The 19,924-nt window shown below is 37.1% G+C and overlaps 1 long non-coding RNA gene across 1 annotated transcript in view; it reads right to left on the bottom strand.

Moving 5' to 3' along the window:
• Nucleotides 1-2,489: 2,489 nt before the first annotated feature.
• LOC122199083 overlaps nt 2,490-19,924 on the bottom strand; it is a 51,340-nt gene continuing 33,905 nt past the window's right edge. Inside the window, exons 2-3 of the long non-coding RNA XR_006193342.1 lie at nt 4,019-4,182; nt 2,490-2,603 (exon numbers count right to left, since the gene is read on the bottom strand). This is a non-coding gene — a long non-coding RNA (uncharacterized LOC122199083). The remainder of the gene's footprint in view (nt 2,604-4,018; nt 4,183-19,924) is intronic.

The following is a 19,924-nucleotide window of genomic DNA, read 5'->3' as shown; positions in this document are numbered from 1 at the left end:
GATTTTTACAATTGTATAAATCCACAGAGATGAAGAAGAGAAGGAACAATTGAACTTAAGAAATAGTAAAACATGAAAGTCAACAAATTATGAAAACGAGTCATTGGTAATTGACCGAATGGAGCCAATTAAACTTGAAACCTGAGCGCTGGCCAGGAGGAAGCCCATGAGGACCAAAGTCAGTCTCTCACTCAGAACTTGCACACATGCCTGGAGTGGAGACATGAAGAGCTTCAGAGTATGGGCATGAATAGAGGCACTAGAAGAGCAAGAATCTGTTGAAAACCAACCCTACCTCAGTCTCCCTTGAACAAAGGAGACATTTCTGCTCTTGAGATAGTAAATCTAGAAGACTGTGGATTGGGCCTTCAGAGCTCACTGAGGGCACTGCAGGGTGAGTGCACTAGAGATGGAGAGATTAAGTCAAATTCTACACATAAAAGATTTGGGCAGCCTGTTGCCACATGTCCGCCTCCCAGTGTGTATAGGCTTATATCCCCGAGGAAGGAGAATGCTGGGCTCTTTTCTAGAGACAATGAGAGGCCAAGAGAAAATATAAGCATTGAAATTTAGAAGTTTCTACTTAGTCTTTTTACATTGAATGTCATTCACTCACAATGCTCATGCAAGGTTCACAAAGCTTCCAGATAGTGTTTTTATGCCTCATAGTATATCGTATAGTATACAGCCAAGAATTATGACACATTTGAGGAAATCTACATCAAACAAAAATGCACATGAAGGGAACAGAGACAATAGAACAGAAGAAATGTCTGTCTCATTCTTTAAACAAGAATAGTGATAAACAATCAGAACACAGGGAAGGTATTGTTTTGAAATTTGAAATTTGTAAGGTAAAATATAAATATAAATACTGGAAAAGACATTTTGGGAAACCATTGCAAATAGAAAGAAATAGATGCTGATATAAAAATAATAAGAGGAGGGGGGCACCTGGGTGGCTTGGTCGGTTAAGCATCCAACTTCGGCTCGGATCATGGTCTCACAGTTGGTGAGTTCAAGCCCCACTTCGGGCTCTGTGCTGACAGCTCGGGGCCTGGGGCCTGCTTCGGATTCTGTGTCTCCCTCGCTTTCTCTACCCCTCCCCCACTCATTCTCTGTCTCTGTCTCTCAAAAATAAATAAACATTCAAAAAAAATTAAAAAAAAAAAAATGAGGAGGCCCTGGATGGTTTAATCAGTTAAGAGTCTGACTCTTAATTTCCATTTCAGGTCATGATGTCACAGTTGTGAGATTGTGTAGGGCTCTGTGCTGGGCTTGGAGGCTGCTTAGGATTCTCTCTTTCCCTCTACCTCTCCCCCCTCCCCTTCCTGTGTGCCTGTGGGCTTTCACTCAACAACAACAACAACAACAACAACAACAACAACAAAAAAAGAAAAAAAAAAAGGAAGAAGAAAAATTACTCAAGAAACTTGAAAAGTCATAGGAAACTAAAAATCCTACTAAAAGAGTTGTAGGGAAATTGCAAGCCCAGTCAGGAGGAAATTATAAAATAAGTAACTGAAGAAAATTGGAAGGACATGAAACAGCCATTTCAAAGAGCACACAGAGTAGCTGAACAAAGAATTTTTCAGTTACCCGTATGAAGGTATAATTGCTACGTGATTTTTAAAAAAAAACTGAGAAAAATTAATGACCTTAAAATCTTCCAGAGAGAGAGACAGACAGACAGTGAGAGTTAGTTTATGCCAAGATTATCATGTTAAGTAATGGTGTTAATTTATCAAAGCACCCTTGAAAGTGGGAAGGGGAAGACAACCCTTCAAAATATAAAGAACATTTGTTTCCAACTCAGTAGTTTACAAACTTTGTACCTTATCCGTTACATATGAGGGTAGAATAAAGCAGTTCCATAAATGCAAGCTCTGAAAAAGAAAAAAAAAAAAAAGAGAAAGAAACAATGTTTCCTAGAAATAGTAGGAAATCATTTCCAGTAAAATGGATAATTGGTACAGATTGGAGCTAGAGAATAGGGCTCAGGAGGAGGTGGTTTTTCTATTTCCACCATATTAAAAAAAAAAAAAAAAAAGACAAAACTATTACATCATGTGTATTCACCATGAAACAAGGGTTTTTACAGTTGTTTTTTTTTAACTTATTTTTGAAGGAGAGAGAGATACATGAGCGGGGGAGGAGCAGAGAGAGAAGGAGACACAGAATTTGAAGCAGACTCCAGGCTGTCAGCACAGAGCCGCATGCGGGGCTCGAACTCACGAACCCCAAGATCATGACCTGAGCTGAAGTCAGCTGCTCAACCGACTGAGCCACCCAGGCGCCCCTACAGTTTTTTTTTTTTTTTTTTTTAAAGAACCTTGAAGAAGGATGGTGATTAGTACCCAGAAAGTCAAGCAAATATAAAAAAAAAAAAATTGTATGCATTCACCAGAAAAATATTGCACAGTGCAGCAATGCCGATCATGTTACTGTTGAGGCTGACCTGCCTTACTGCCTTAGATGTTACCCTCACTTACTGCCACTGCCTTAGTTCATCTCTCTTCTCTGCTAGTGTAGTTGTCTTGTAAATAATTTTCCTACTTTCAGCATTACTTCTCTTTCTTCTCCAGATTGCAGTTATAAATGATCTGGAAGAATAAAATTTAAAAACTGGTTGAGTTACTCACAGAGGAAACAGTTCCACATAACACATGTTAATTACCAAATGTGAACGTTTAGCTTAAATAAAGGGGACAACTTGGAAAATAAGTTTGGAGATAGGTCAGTGAAACATTAAATGATTCTTTAATGAGTTTTTCCCTCATTCTGTGAGAAATGGGCTGATTAAATCTGGTGTTGGAACAGTGAAGAGGTGGGAAAGCAGAGCTTAGCAACTGTTTGCAACGTACAGGTAAATCTTTTTTAATGATGCCAGTTTGGTGACCCTTCAGTAGCAAAATGACAAGGACTTTGGTTAATGAGACTGATAGAAATACTGACACACAGGAAAATGAGGCATTTAAGAATAAGGGAGAAACTTTTGGGTATTGTGATAGATTGGATGAGTAGCAGGATGGATAAGAAGGGATCGGTTATTCTCTTCTGTGGTATTGTTTAAACAAAAGTTTTTCTCCATACAGAAAGTGTTTGCTTCCAAACGGAAGAAAGGTCCAACAACATAATGTAATACATGCCAGTGGGCAGTTAAATTTTTGTTAGTGTCCACATACATGCTGCAACACCAGGTCCTGAGTTAGTAGAAATAGAAAACTTTAAGATTATACTCATGTGTTCATTCATGGCACAACGAAATGGGAACTTTGATAAAACAATGGGAGGAGTGTGTGAAAAATCATTATAATAGTAAGAGTTACACAGTTATGAAAGGATATATCAAAGAAACAATAAAAACTCACAGATAGGGTTCTGCTAGTAACTAGTAATAGCTCATCTCTAGGGATTGAGCGTAATTTTGGCAAAATTTATCTAAGGAGATTGTTGCAGTTTGGGTCCAGATTGCACTCAGAGTTTGCTTTCTTTTCGGCTAATATTCCAGTCTGGGTTCCATACTATTTGTCTATTACAGTCTTTATATGCATTGTCCCTTCCTTTGTTGGGGAGCAACAAGACTTCTAAGACTGCTGGAAAAGATTGTCTCCATGATGTACGTACCTTTACTCAAATTTATAGATAATAGAGTACATAATTAACCAATTCCTATGGTAGTTTGTTTTCCACTGATGTGATTTTTCAAATGCGTGTTTATAGTTACTAAAAAAACCCCTTAACTTCTCTAAGTGGTTTTGTATTTTCATTCTCTCTGAGAACTCTAATTTCTGCTCTGTTTCATGATGCCCTAGTATGAGTTTAAACAATGATTTGCCTTGGATCCAAGTTAAAAGTAATTCCATCATCACTGAGAAGCTGGTAATGACATAGAAGTTCCTAAAAACACTATTAAACATACTATTTATTTTGATTGTTTATCACTTTTCATTTAATATCTTCTAGGCTACCCAGTAGGAGTTGTGTCAGCTCTACCCAAGTAATTGAGAGTTCCCACCTTCTGATTAGATTCTTCTTTTCACTGACTATGCTGCTATATCTTTTAGACTGCTCTTAGGTGCTTCTCTTATGCAATTCACCATTCCTCAAAAACATAATCAGTATTTTTCTTCCCTGTTCCTTCCCGGTCTCCTAGGAAACTTGATGAAAACTTCAGTCTGGCTGGAAAGAGTTCAAGTGTTTATATTAGCACGTGCTAATCCTTATAGCAGAAGGCTTTGCTTGTTTGTTTTTGTTAATTGAGTTATATTTTAAAAGATTTTTCTTATGATTTATACTATGTAAATGTTTTCTAAGAATTGTACAATATACCGACGGACTTAGGACAATTTTTCATATTCTTTTTCTTAACTTGTAGTTTCAACTGTAATATTCATAACGTAAAGAAATTGTTACCTTTCAATGACAATTTGAGACACCCATTTTCTGGCCGGCCCAGAGCAGTTACTGCTAACATTATTGATTTTATTATTTTACTGACATATTGTTTAAAATGTAGCTTTTGTCTAAACTACAGAAAATTAATACTCTCTTTCCTGGTTTCTCTTTGGTTGATTTTTTTCCTTCCCTCAATTTTTCTTTGGTATGTTGCTCAGGTTTTCTTAATCTTAGCCATTCAGTCTGCTGGGCGGTGGCCAAAAAACTGAGAAACTAAATTTGTCTTGTTATTTGTTTTCTCCAATCCTTATGCCCCAGGGCAGAAACCCACCCAGAGGAAGCTTCAGAGTAGGCTTTGAGTGAAAGTAGTGGCTAAATCTCCCCTCTAGATTGGGATATGCCTCCGGACATTATGTTTTCTTGGCTTCTATTGATCTTGCTGGTGAGATCAGGAAGAGATTTTCCCAAGAGGCATGAAAAACCACCCCGAGAGTATCAGCTTCCATCATTCTGATTGACAGAGCTGGGCAGCTTATCCTGACAGTTTGCAACACTATAATTTAGATCTCAGCAAACAATCAACAGACTTTTCTGTTCTTTTTTTAATTTTAATTTCTACCTTCCATTCTTGTGCAGGATGGAGAATGCAACAGAATGTGCCCAGCTCCACACTGAATTTCTGAGGTTGTGAATTTTAATTCTTCTGTCACCAACTTCCAGTAGAACTCTGGCAGGTGACATATCTCAGTTCCCACTCCTTGTTTCCTTGGCAGTTAGCTTCAATGACAAATGATGGCGAGTGAATATCCTAAGCTGAAAATGTGCATTATTGAACACAGTCATTTCGATAAAAAAAGTAAAAAAAATAAATGTGATAGAATTATACTGTAGATTGTAAATAAAGGATTACCTTGAGCAGAACTCAACAATTTTCTAATTTGACTGAAACAATCTAAACTGAATAGCAAATGTATGAAGAAAATGTACAATTATGGTATCAGTAAGAAAACCCCCCTGGATAATAAAGAAGTATGGATGACTTCGACATGAAAAAGTGGGAAACAATGAAGAGATTCAAATTTCATGAAAATAGTGCATTCTTGGTCATGCGTTAAATACTTTTACAGGTGCCATTTTATTCAGTCTTGAAAAATATACTATGCGATTGATAGAAATTTTACAGTGAAGCACAGACCTCAGCCCAGGCTAGTGCTGCTTAAGAAAGGAGAAAGGCATAGCATGTTTCAGAAAATGATTCTGCTAGTGTATGTGAGTTATGTTTTTATTTTTGCTTTTTTGGTCCTGAATATGGCAAAAAGGAAAAATCAGGTGAGACGCTGCTTGCTACTGCTCAGTCATTGAGTCAGTCAATTTCGTGTAGGAGATGTTAAGGTAGATGAATTCACCATCGGTTTAAAGCAAAAGTTGTAAATTGTAACCATAGGAAAGGGACAACAAACAGTGTTGAAAACAGTTTGTTAAGTTGATTATAGGTAGATACCCAGCACTCATAGGTAGCTTAACAACGAAACCACCACCAGACTGGAATCATGTCATGTATTTAATATATTAAAATTTATGTGGTGGGAAAACACTACATATATGTCTAATTTGACCTAGATATTAGATAATATTATTTTTCTTCTCTAGATGGGAGAATAGCTAATTTGGAACTCCTGAAAGCTGCAAAGTTTTAGTGTTTACAAAATAGTCTTCTCTTCGACACGGGTTTCAAGTTACATGCATTAAATTTTGAGTTCCTTCTTCCGTGTGTCTCTTCAAGTCAAAATTGAATGCATTCCTAATTGACCTGCATTGAAGAGTTATTTTCATGACCACATATGTTAAAATTACCTTGAACTCACTGGCTAGTAGGTTTACATTACGGTTCAGGTAGGTATGGAGGCAAAACACACAGTTTAAATCTGTAGCCAATATCACCAAATAGATATGTCTTTTCACCTAAAGAAATAGTCATTTGGGATCTGCACAGTGACATCAATGAGAGGGCCAACTAGAAGACTCCAGTCTCTGTTCCAGCAAAAAGATCGGCAATTAGACAGTAATCCACAAACAAAACCACATAAGAAACTTCAGGAACACAGTGGAACATAAATCTTCAGAATAACTGCACTGGGGAAGGAAGAACAAGGTTCATTTTGCATGCATCACCCCATTCCCCAAACTGCCTTTGCACAGCACCAACAGGGAACTCCCTAGCTTAAAAGAGTCCCCCTCACAGGGAAAAGGAGGGGGTGAATGACAAATTTCCCTAGCCTTTTGGGGTACCGTACAAAAGTCCCACTTAGGTTTCACCCCACCCAAAGACTGGCAAAGCTAAGATAGATGTATAGAGCCAGCTGGGAACAAGGAAGAAAAGCAGGGGATATCACTATCAGACATGTTGTGAAAACTTCTGCAGTGGGTACCTGCCAGTGACCTTCTCTGCAAATGACCCCATCTGCCCTGGTCCCTTGCAGATTTCACCAGGTATCATTGCAGAGGAGGCCTTCTGGGACTCAAGTTTCCCCAGATCTGCAGGTTATAGACACATGTGGAAATCCGTAACTATTACCAATGTGAAGGGACTCTATTGTGTGTTATTCTCTGCAGTTTCTATGACTTGACTAAAAATACCTAATAATCAACATAAAGAAAGAATCAGTGGAGATCTGGAAAAAAAGTTTTTTAAAATAAGACTAAAACACTTAGGAACTAGGTAGCTTATTTTCTTATTACTGTAATAATATAGAATATGATATTTTTGTAAAAATCTATTTCACAATGCTACAAATATTTTTTTTTAGCAACTTCTCATATGATCTATATAGTAGGCATTAAATAGCAAGCAGCAAAGTCCAAAGGAAACAGGATTTGGTTGCACATGGACAGCTTTTAGAACTAGCTGCTGAGAGTGGTGATGTTTTAGGAGAAAAAGAAAAAGAAATTTTAAAAAAGTGTATTGAAATAGATTGTCATCTCAAAGCATCACTCTCCTCAGAAAAATACAAAAAGTACTGAATATATTGATAGAGCCTTTCTCTATTTACAAAGACCCTCTTAAACGTTTCACATTTATTCTGTACCAGTCCATAAGTTAGATATCTCTAACCCCATAATTAAAGAGGAAGGTATTCAACTAGAGAGGTTATGGAAGTGTCAAAGTTTGTATAACTAGTGAGTACTAAAGGCAAGACTTCAACCAGGTTATTTATACAGGGAACCTGGAAATTTTGTCCAGTCTCATCTGCTATGGTTGGACTGTTATCTCCTCCAACATTCATATGTTGAAATCCTTATCCCCAAAGTAATGGTCTTAGCAGGTGGGATCTTTAAGAGCTGGTGAGGTCATAAGGGTGGAGCCCTGATGAATGGGATTAATGCTATAATAAAAGAGTCATGCAGAGCTCTGCAGACACAAAGGGCAGTCTGCGACCTGCAAGAGTCCTCACCTGGCCATGCTGGTACCCTGATCTCAGACTTCCAGACTTCAGAGCTATGAGAAATAAATTTCTGTTGCTTTTAAGTCACCCAGTAATATTTTGTTATAGCAGCCCAAATGGACTAAGAACAGACTGAAAAAAAAAAAAAAAAAAAAAAAACACATTAGGAGCTTGGAAACAAAAGCAGCCTGTGAATTTTGAAAATTATGCACAGAAAGACTGAGAAGCTGGGAAGCTGGGAAGCTGACAAGTCACATAAGCCTTGTAGCAGTTAGTCTAGCCTGTGTGACTAAAGCACTAGTATACTCTATTTGGTTGATTCTTTCATTTCTTATTGTGTATTTTCTTCCTTCAACTACCCATTTTGCCCTCCCATTTTAAAGAGACCTTTCTCTTTAAAGATGAATGATTATTACTGTTCGTATTACTGATCATGTAAAGATTATTACCATTTGCAAATGTGCTTATGAAGATGAAACATGCATTTAATGCAGCAGAGTCTGAGTTTTTCGTGGCATGTTACCTAAGCACTTTAACTGGAAAAGTGATGTATTGTGGTCTAAAACATAGAACCTCAGCAGGTTCTGTGGTCTAAAACATAGAACCTCAGCAGATGAAAAAAATAGCCCTTACCCCTGAAATTAAACATCCCCTTTCCTATTCAGAGAGAAGTGTTGGAAATATAATTACCTATTAATTTCACTTTTTAACTTTTCTAAGACACATCTAGAGTAGAATTGGGCTAAATAAATGTTATTATCCGTTTTCACTATGAAATAGGTAAATGTCAATTCTGTATTGGAAACAATGCAAATAAATTTTTGCTCTTTTCTCCCAATTAGGTTTTAAGCAGAGCCAAATTAGATGACAGCTTTAGGGAGGGAAGTTATTAATATTATTTCCCAGTGATATTACTGCCAACAAATACTTTCAAATACTGAGAAATCCCTAATTTTATGACAGTGATGGAGTTTAGACAAATAACATTTTCTGAAAATACGTCTAATATTTTTAAATCACACATTTCCCTGTGTTTATTCTGGATAATTGATACTGAAGTTAAGTATCAATAAAAAATAAATAAAACCCTTGACATATTCAAATAATGTTAATTTTAAAACCAATTGCAGTTTTTCAAGTCTAAATATACCATGTATATTAGTTGGGGAAACAGATCTCCAGAGAAACAAATACTTTCTCTCTGTCTCCCTCTCCCCTGATCCTTCCCTCACTTACTCCTCCCCTGCCACCTCTCTCTGTATATATATGATTGTATATATGATATAGATATCATAATGATAATTATATATTTATATGTGTGTGTGTGTGTATATGTGTGTGTGTGTATATATATATATATATATATATATATATATGTATATATATATATAATCCTGATGCCACAATAATTTCAGCAACACTATATGTTATGTTTGTACATAAGATTTTATGTAGAAAGAAAAAGATTGTAAGATTTTTGGCTCCCATGAGTGCAGAGGCTGGCAAGTCCAAGATCTGCAGGGTAGAGTGGAAAGCAGGAGACCCAGGGAGGAATTGAATTACAGCTCAAAGCCAAAGTCAGTCTGCTTGGCAGAATTCCTTTCTTTAGGGAAAGTCAGTCTTTTTACTTTTAAAGCTTTCACCTGATTGATTGAGACCTACCCATATTATGGGGTGTAATATGCTTTATTCAGCCAACTGATTTAAATGTCAATTTAATCTAAAAAATATAACTTCACAGAAACATCTAGAATAATGTTTAACCAAATATCTTGGTACTATGGACTAGCTTGGTTGACACTTAAATTCACCATCACGTTACATATAATAATTCTTAAATTATTCCATAGATAGACCCATAGATGGTCTATCTTGTCTTTGTTCAAAAGTGGTTAAATAAGGACATGTGGGTGGCTCAGTTGGTTGAGTGTTGTCTTTTGATTTAAGCTCAGGTGACAATCCCAGGGATGTGGGATCAACCCTGGCATCAGGCTCCATGCTGAGTGTGGAGCCCGGTTGAGATTCTCTCTCTCCCTCTGCCCCTCTCCACTAGTGCTCTCTCTCACTCTCTCTAAAATAAAAAAAATAAATAAATTAATTAATTAAAAACATTTTAAAAAGGCGCTAAATAATCTTTCTTAGTGATTAGTCCATAAAAAAGTATGATGGTCAGGGGTGCCTGGGTAGCTCAGCCAGTTCAGAGGCGAGTCTTGATCTTGGCTTAGGTCATGATCTCACAGTTCATGAGATAGAGCTCCAAGTCAAGGTCTGTGCTGACAGTGAGGAGCTCTGGGGATTTTCTCTCTCCCTTTCTCTCTGCCCCTCTTGCTTGTGCTCCCCGCCCCCCTCAAAATAAATAAACTTAAAAAAAAAGTGTGTTGGTCACCTAGGGCAACACTAATCAAAATACTGATGACTTCACATACTACTAAATGATATACACAAAGAAATATTGACGGCCTTGAAAGCAGTGTAGGTAATCAACAGGAGACTTAGCTTTCTAAGATTTTTGAAAGTGGTTCATTTTAAGGGCCTCATCAACATTGCAATTGTATTGTTTTCATGAGAAATAATTGCAATAAGTAGTATATCTTCTCACTTTTAATGTACTAGAAATTATAACTAAGAAATGAAATACTTATTTCACAGTTGAATATTAAGATAGTAAAAAATACCTTCAGTCCTTGAAAATTTATTTTACTTTCAGTAATTTTTATTTATCCTAAGAAATTCTAGATTTGTTTTAGAAACTAAATCAGATATAGGAAAATAGAATAATTATTAATTTTCATGAATTTCCTGTTAAAGGTATGAGAGAAAACTTATATTCAAGCTCACTAAGTGGAGTTTGTATCTTCTGTTAGTTATTCTGCATTTACAAGGGCATGTATTTTTTTTATTCCAGTTTCACAGTTAATATATGTTCTTACTTCTTGCTGAGCCTCAAGAAGCAGTTACTGAAAGGACAATTTTGATTTTATGCAGTAACATAATTTTATCTGTTAAAAAGTAGCCCATTACAATAATAGTCTATTACTTTCCCATAGAAAATATTTGACATTATTCCTTTCAGAGATATTTCCTATCTGTTACTTGTCTGGGAAGTTTTAGAGACGTTTTAAGAGTTTATTTCCAAGAAATTCCCATTGACAAACATGCCAGTAATGTCATGTAAAATATATTTCTAAGTTTGTGACTTATCTTTAATAGTCATTGAGTTTTAAACAGTTTTGTTTTTGTTTGTTTAATTCTTTGCTTTATTTTTAATTGAAGTATAGTGGACATAAAATATCATATTAGTTTCAGGTGTCCAACTTAATGACTTGATGTTTATATACAACATGAAATGCTCACCATGATAAGTGTAGTTACTATCAGTCATCATATAAATGTATTACAATATTATTGACTATATTCCCTATGGTCTACTTCCATTCCCGTGGCTTATCTATTTTATAGCTGGAAGTGTGTACCCCTTCATCTCCTTTACCTATTTTGCCCATTCCTTTAACACCTCCCCTCTGGCAACCACCAGTTTGTTCTTTGTACTTATGAGTCTGTTTTGGTTTTATTTTGTTTGTTCATGTTTTGTTTTAGAGATTCCACATATATGGGAACTCATATGGTATTTATCGCTCTCTAATTAGTATAATTAATATAATACCCTATAAGTTCACTTAACATAATACCCATGTAGTTTAAAATGGCAATATTGGGGCACCTGGGTGGCACAGTCGGTTAAGCGACTGACTTCAGCTCAGGTCATGATCTCACAGTCCATGGGTTCGAGCCCCGCGTCGGGCTCTGTGCTGATGGCTCGGAGCCTGGAGCCTGCATCGGATTCTGTGTCTCTCTCTCTCTCTGACCCTCCCTCGTTCATGCTCTGTCTCTCTCTGTCTCAAAAATAAATAAACATTAAAAAAAAATAAAATAAAATGGCAATATTTGGGACCCCTGGGTGGCTCGTTAGTTGAGCATCTGACTCCGGCTCAGGTCATGATCTCACAGTTCATGGGTTTGAGCTAAATAATTGACTTGGGGGACTGCATAAATGGAAGTGCCATCAAAAAAAAAGGCGGGGCAGCTGAGTGGCTCAGTAAGTTAAGAGTTTGACTCTTGATTTCAGCTCATGTCATGGTCTTGCTTTCATGGGATCAAGCCCTGTGTCAGAGCTTCAAGCAGGCTCTGCATGGTCAGTGCAGGGCCCATTGTCAGGCTCGAACTCATGAACTATGAGATTGTGACCTGAGCCTAAATCAAGAGTTGGACACTTAACTAATTTAGCCACCCAAATACCCTTTAGCAGTATATTTTAACTCATAAAGCAAAACAGACATTTTAACATAAAAAACAACTTAATAAACTTTTAGCCAGCACACTTAGACTATAAGAAATGCTTAGACTATAAGAATGCACACTTATACTATAAGACTATCAGACTATAAGAGGGAAGATCTTTCGTATGAAGGGGAATAACATAAAATGAAAGAAACATGTGATCTAGAAAAAGAAATAAATTTTACCCAAACAGTAAGTAGTGGATTAAATGTAAAAAAATAATGTTTTTCTTTATTCTTAAATTAATTACAAGATAAGTGATTATTCAATAGGAAGATCAGACAACTGGAAATGGATGCCCACTTTCTCAACTGATAAACGGTAGCAGTGATACTCCTAGAACTACCCTTTTACTAGTTCTGAACTATTTAATTATTTTACTGTTATATTGGGTAAAAGGCAAATTTGCTTATTCTCATACCTTCCATTCAACATTACATGGGAGTCCTACACTGTGCAATACAGCAAAAAAAGGAACATTATAGGCACAAGGACCAGAAAAGAGTAAATACTGTTGTTGCTATTGGCAAATGACATACATGTTTATGTAGAAAAGTCCTAAGAAATTTAGCAAAAAAAAAAAAAAAAAACTGTTAAAACAAAAATTGAACTTAACCTTTCTCACTGGATACAGGGCCAATATACAAAAATCAAAGAATTGAAAAGAAAGACTCAAGAATTGAAGCATTTGCAATATTATCAAAAATCTAAATACTTAGGAAGAAATGTAAAAAAAAATTTTTTTAACATTTTTACATGAAAACATAAAAAATTACCAAGGGAAAATGAACGAGACCTGTACAAATGAAGAAAAGTATAATACATGTATATCAGAAAACTCAGCTTTGTTTTGTTTTTAATTCTCCTTAGGTTGATTTATAGGTTGAATGCCATCCAATAAAAATCCCAAAGACCTTTGTGTGTAAATTGAAAAGTTTATTCTATCCTTTATATAGAAAAACATAGGATGTAGAATAGATTTTTTTAAATCTTGAAAAACTATGTTAAATATTCAGTTACCTCATAGCACACTTACTTTCATGGTAGACTTCGGTAAGTGGGACTATGGTATCGGTATAAAGATAGGCAAACAGATCAATGGAACAGAATTAGTCAAGAAATAGACTCACATATACATGATATGGTGTGTAGAATAATGGCCTCCCAAAGATATGCACATCCCAGTCCTCCACACCTGTGGTAATGCTATGCTACATGGCAGCAGGAAATTTAGGTTGCAGGTAGAATTAAGATTGCTTATCAGCTGATCTTAAAACAGGGAGTTTACCTTGGATTATCTACATTGGTCTAGTGTAATCCCAAGAGTACTTAAAAGTGGAAGAAGGAAACAGAAAAGCTTCAGAGGGAAATGTGACAATGGAAGTAAATCAGGATGATGTCCCAGCATTGCTGCCTTAGAAGATGGAAGAATGTGGTCACGAGCCAAAGAATGTGGGTGTCTTCTAGAAGCTGGAAAAGGCAAAGAAACAGATTCTCCTCTAGAGCCTCCAGAGAGGAACATAGCCCTGCCAGCAGTTTGATTTTGCCTAAGAAGAGCCATGTTGAAATCCTAGTTACAGAATTATAAGACAATTGATTCATGGTATTTTTGGTCATTACATTTGTGGTAATTTGCTAGAGCATGAATAGACAAAAGGGAGAGTGAAAAGAAAAAAGAATAGTAGGGTAAGGAGGAATTGGAATGCAGGGCAGAAAAACATGATATAGTTGGTTAGGTAAATCTAACTGAGAAGATGAGAACTGAGCAAAAGCCTGAAGACCTGAAGAGGTGAGTGACTTAGTTAACTAAATATCTGGGGAAGAGGTAAAAAAGCAGCTATAAAAGTCTAAAGCAGGGATGTTCCTGACATGTTTGAAAATAGCATAGCAGTCAGTGTGACTGGGAAAGTGTGAACAAAGGGGAGAGTCGTAGGAGAGAACTGAGTCGTTGGCTTACATTTTAGAGTGATCTCTATTGCAAAGTAAGGAATGCAAAGAGAAAATCATATGAATGAGTAACAAAAGGTTATAGGATCATTGGATTGGAGTTCTTAATGGACTTGAGAGAATGTTGGATTTGGGAATGCCAGAAATAATGAACTTGAAAATTAGGAAGAAGTGGTCAGAGAATAAGAATTGGATGAATGGCATTGGATTTATGAAAATATTGCTGTTAGTAACACCAAGGTCTACTTTCATGGATGACCAGGCTAGTAGGTGGTTGAGATAGGGATGACACCATCATTGGTGAGCTGAGTAGAATGGAAATTCCAAAGGGATAGAAAGATTGTTTTTAATGTATAAATTGGTATAACCATGCCAGAAATGGAATGAGTCACTAGGAGTTGGGGAATAAAGAGAATTTGTTAAATGACAAGAGTAGTCAGGGTTATAAAACCTATACACGAATGAATATCACAGCTGGGGCCTTTAGAGGACAATAAAGGAGAAAATCTTGCAGCAACAATGAGAAGCCCAGTCATATTAAACTCGGTGATCTAATTTGAACAAAACCCAAAAACCAACCAACCAACCAACCAAACAAACAGACAAAAACAGGTCCCTACGGAGCAATGATGGCCAGTTTTATTTTAAGACAAAATTGATGGATTTGAGGGTAACATTTCCCAAACCTCACACAAATTCATCTAATTTTGAAATAATTTTCAATACAGAATCTTACCTGTAATGATATCTGAGAAATGTAGTTTTCAGCTAAGTTTGGCAGTACAGAAAAACTTCTGAGGAGGTGGGAATTAGTCAACAACTAATCATCGTCAACATTATTATGGTATCCCTTGTGAATCTTAAAAGCTTGCTGAATTTCAAGGGACCGAAGTTCCTTCTGTCCTCTGCTTCACATTTGTAAAATGTTATTTCTATCCTCGAACTCAATTTATAATGCAAGATGGTTGGTAACCATCCCCGTGTGCTCATTTTATGAAAAAGAAAAAGGGGAAAGCAGGAAATAACCAATATGTATGCTTCCTAACTGACCACATTGCCTTCTACCAAATACCAAATAGTCGTTTTAATGTCACTGACAATGACAATTTAGTCACATGCCCATATTTAGCTATAGCGGCGGCTGGGAAATGTATTATTTTGGCTGGGAACACTGCTTTATTGAATAAAATTAGGATTCTGTTTCTAAGGAGGATATTTGGAAGGCATCTACATTTCTGCAACTTTAGGGATAGCAGGCAGGATGATTCACGTGAATGAGGTTGAATATACCATAAGGCTTTTCTTTAAGAGCTTAACATTAGATTATTACATTAATAACTAATAACTACATCGTATAAACTAAAAAAACATTGGTAACAACAGATAAACGTGTTACAATATATTCATAGTAATTCTTCCCAAATGATTCTGTAATTATAAGACATCTTGAGAAAGGACTTAAAATCGTGGAGAAGTAGGGGGACCCTGAGCTTTCCTCATCCATCAAACACAGCTGTAATGAGATCAGATCACTTGAAATACCCAGGAAATTTATCTGCGGAATGGAAGAAGGATCTCCATAGTTGGAGGGAGACAACTTGGCAGGTAGAAGGTGTGTGGAAGTGAATTGGTGGAGAGAAAGACAGCAGAGCCATGGAAGGGAGGGAACTCTACATGGAGAGACAAAAGGGAAAGAAAGAAAGGGGGTAGAGAAAATGTGGCATCGAGTTCCCACTAGAGGAAAACCTCTCTAGACCATGGACTGAGAAGTGAGAAGTACTGAGAATCCCAGTTTTCTGTTTTGTTTTTGTCTGTTTGTTTTTTTGCAAATAGTTTTTGGAGCTCAAACTCTGAGGTTTTGGAAGTGTGTAACTGGGAGCTGGCCTTGGATAACATAGCGTAGTGTAGGGATCTCCAGAGGACACTGAAAAAGAACTTTCCCTTTCCAGGAGTACTTTTGGAAGAGGGTTTATTGCCTCCCAAGGATAACAGACACTGCAGGTGCCAGCCAAAGGCTTTTAATCAGCAGGAGACAGAGGCACACCCAGAGGGAATATAACCTTTTCTTCTTTAGCAGTGCCACACCATAGATTCTATACACTGTGCAGGCATGGGGCTGTTGCTCAGGGACAGAGGACTTCAGACAGCATGGACAGGTTCCACTCTGGAGGAGGGGAGTGGATCTGCATGATCCTGGGTCCTTTAAGATTTTGGGTTTTGAATCCCAGCTGTGTGCAGAATCAAAGAGACAGGAGAGCTGTGGTTCAGGGTGAGCTGACTGTCCTCACTATTCTGTGAAGGCTGCCTAAACAGTGGAGGATGTGAGATCCTCAGTCCAGAGACAAGCTATTGGGGTGGCACCATTTTCCCCTCAACACCAACACAGTGGGACTTCAGAGAGCAACATAGCAGGCCCCAGTGGAGGCAGGACCTGCTTACACCAAACCCCACAACACCCCCCCCCCCGCCCCACCCATGTCTGGCAACCATTTATTTATTGGGGCAGGACTGACTTGGAGCCAAAGCAACAGATCTCTTCTCCAGAAGACCAGCACACCCAGCACCCGCCATACACCAAGTGCACTGAAAATCCAGGGCTTCAAAATGACACCCATAGTTCTTTTTTCTTTGTTTCTTCTTTTTCTCTTTTGGAACCAGGCTCAGAGTTTCTTGTTTGTTTGCTTTTTATTTCCTTTTCTCTCTCTCTCTCTCTCTCTCTCTCTCTCTCTGGATCAGGCTTTTTTATTCTTTCTTCTTCTTCTTCTTCTTCTTCTTCTCTTTTCTTTCTTGTTCTTTAGAACCACCTTTCTAGTCTTTTGATTCTGTTTGTTTCTTTTTGTTCCCATTCATTTTCTCTTTTTGGTGGCTCAGGCCTCCCCCCTTTTTTCCAGGGTTACTTCAACAACAACAACAACAAAATTCAAAGCACACTTGGTTAAAAGTCCAAACACTCCACCACTGCAAGCAAAGAGGAACTCTGCAGAGGACTGATCAGAGGGAAAACTCAACATCAGAGTGTACATAACATATACCATAAACACTTCTTGAAGTGCCAGGCCCTGGACAGTGTATGACCCCTTTTTAATATAATAGTACTCGCAAGTGCAAGAAACATAACAAGCTTTTATTTTATTTTATTTTTTTTTTAATTTTTTTTTTTCAACGTTTTTTATTTATTTTTTTGGGGGACAGAGAGAGACAGAGCATGAACAGGGGAGGGGCAGAGAGAGAGGGAGACACAGAATCGGAAACAGGCTCCAGGCTCCGAGCCATCAGCCCAGAGCCTGACGCGGGGCTCGAACTCACAGACCGCGAGATCATGACCTGGCTGAAGTCGGACGCTTAACCGACTGCGCCACCCAGGCGCCCCCATAACAAGCTTTTAAAAAATGCAAAAGACAGAAACTTAGCCAAAATGATAAGATAGAGGAATTCTCCCCCAAAGAAAGGTCAAAAAGAAATTATAGGCAGGGACTTGCTCACAACAGATATACACAATTTATCTGAAGAAGAATTTAGAAGAACAGTTATAAGATTAGTAGCTGCATTTGAAAGAAATTAAAAAAAAAAGAAAAAACATAGAAGACTCCAGAGAAACCCTTGTTGCAGAGAACAAAGACCTAAGAACTAGTAAGGTTGAAATAAAAGATGCTTTAACTGAGATTCAAAGTAAACTGGATACAGTGACAATGAGCACTGAAGAAACAGAAGAGAGAATAGGTGATGTACAAGGTGAAATTATGGAAAATAATAAAACTGAAAAAAGGGAGAGGAAATTATTAGATCATGAGGGCAAACTTAAAGAACTAAGTGATTCCATGAAATGAAACAACATCCATATCATAGGAGTCCCAGAAGAAGAGAAGGAAAAAGGAGCAGAAGGTTTGTTTGACCAAATTATAGCTGAGAACTTCCCTAATCTGGGGAATCCCTTGGGAGGAAACAGGGATCCAAATCTAAGAGGCACAGAGAACTCCCCTCAAAATCAACAAAAACATGTCAACACCATGACATACCATAGTGAAACTTGCAAAATATGAAGAAAGAATTCTGAAAGCAGCTAGGGACAAAAGGTCCTTAACCTACAAGGGTAGACACATAAGGTTAGCAGCAGACCTTTCCACTGAAAAAGGGAGTGGCAAGAAATTTTCAATGTGCTAAATAGGAAAAATATGCAGCCAAGAATTCTTTATCCAGAAAGGCTGTCATTCACAATGGAAGGAGAGATAAATGCTTTCCCAGACAAACAAAAACTAAAGGAATTCATGACCAGTATGCCAGCCTGCAAGAAATTTGAAGGGGGGTGGGGAAGACCAAGGCAACAAAGACTACAAAGAACCAGAGAACATCACCAGAAACACCAACTCTACAGGTCGCACATGGCACTGAATTCATATCTTTCAGTAATCACTCTGAATGTAAATGGACTAAATGCTTCAATCAAAAGACATAGGGGATCAGAATGGATTAAAAAACAAAAACAACAAGATCTATCTTTATGCTGCCTACAAGAAACTTATTTTAGACCTAAAGACACCTGCAGATTGAAAATGAGGGAATGGAGAACCATCTATCATGCTAAGGGAGGTCAAAAGAAAGCTAGATTAGCCAAACTTATATCGACAAGCTAGACTCTAAAACAAAGACTGTAACAAGAAATGATGAGGAAATCATATCATAATTAAGGGGTATGTCCATCAAGAAGATCTAACCTTTGTAAATATTTATGCCCCAACATGAAAAAACAAATATATAAATCAATTAATCACAAAGGTAAATAAACTCATTGAAAATAATACAAAAATAGTAAGGGACTTCAGCACCCCACTTACAACAATGAACAGGTCATCTAAGCAGAAAATCAACAAGGGAACAATGACTTTGAATGACTCACTGGACCAGATGGACTTAACAGATGTATTCAGAACATTTTATCCTAAAGCAGCAGAATACACATTCTTTTCAAGTGCACATGGGACACTCTAGAAGAGATCACATACCGGGTCACAAATCAGCCCTTAACAGGTACAAAAAGATCAAGATCATACCATGCATATTTTCAGATCACAACACTATGAAACTTGAAATCAACCACAAGAAAATATTTGGAAAGGCCTCAAATATATGTAGGTTAAAGAACATCCTAGTAAAGAATGAATAGGTTAACCAGGAAATTAAAAAATAAAGGGAAACAAATGAAAATGAAACAATGGCAGTCCAAAATCTTTGGGATGAAGCAAAGCCAGTCCTAAGAGGAAGTTACATTGCAAATAAGGCCTATTTCAAGAAGCAATAAAGGTCCCAAATATACAACCTACCCTTAGACCTAAAAGAGCTAGAAAAGGAGCAGCAAATAAATCCTAAAGCCAGCAGAAGAAGGGAAATAATGGAGATTAGAGAAATAAATCATACAGATCAACAACAAAAAACACAGTAGAACAGATAATGAAATAAAGATCTGGTTCTTTGAAAGAATAACCCCCAGCCAGACACCGCCAGCCAGATAACCCCCAGCCAGACTTAAAAAGAAAAGAGAGAGGACCCAAATACATAAAATCACAAATGAAAGAGGAGAGACCACAACCAACACCATAGAAACACAAACAATTATAAGAGAATACTATGAAAAATTATATGCCAACAAACTGGGCAATCTGGAAGAAATGGAGAAATTTCTAGAAACATATAAACTACCAAAACTGAAACAGGAAGAAATAGAAAATTGTAATAGGCCCTAACCAGCAAAGAAATTGATTCAGTAATAAAAAAAACCTCCCAACAAATAATAGCCAGATGTC

Source organism: Panthera leo, chromosome A1, assembly GCF_018350215.1.
Source record: "Panthera leo isolate Ple1 chromosome A1, P.leo_Ple1_pat1.1, whole genome shotgun sequence".
Taxonomy (NCBI): domain Eukaryota; kingdom Metazoa; phylum Chordata; class Mammalia; order Carnivora; family Felidae; genus Panthera; species Panthera leo.
This window is presented reverse-complemented; position numbering and strand designations above follow the sequence as displayed.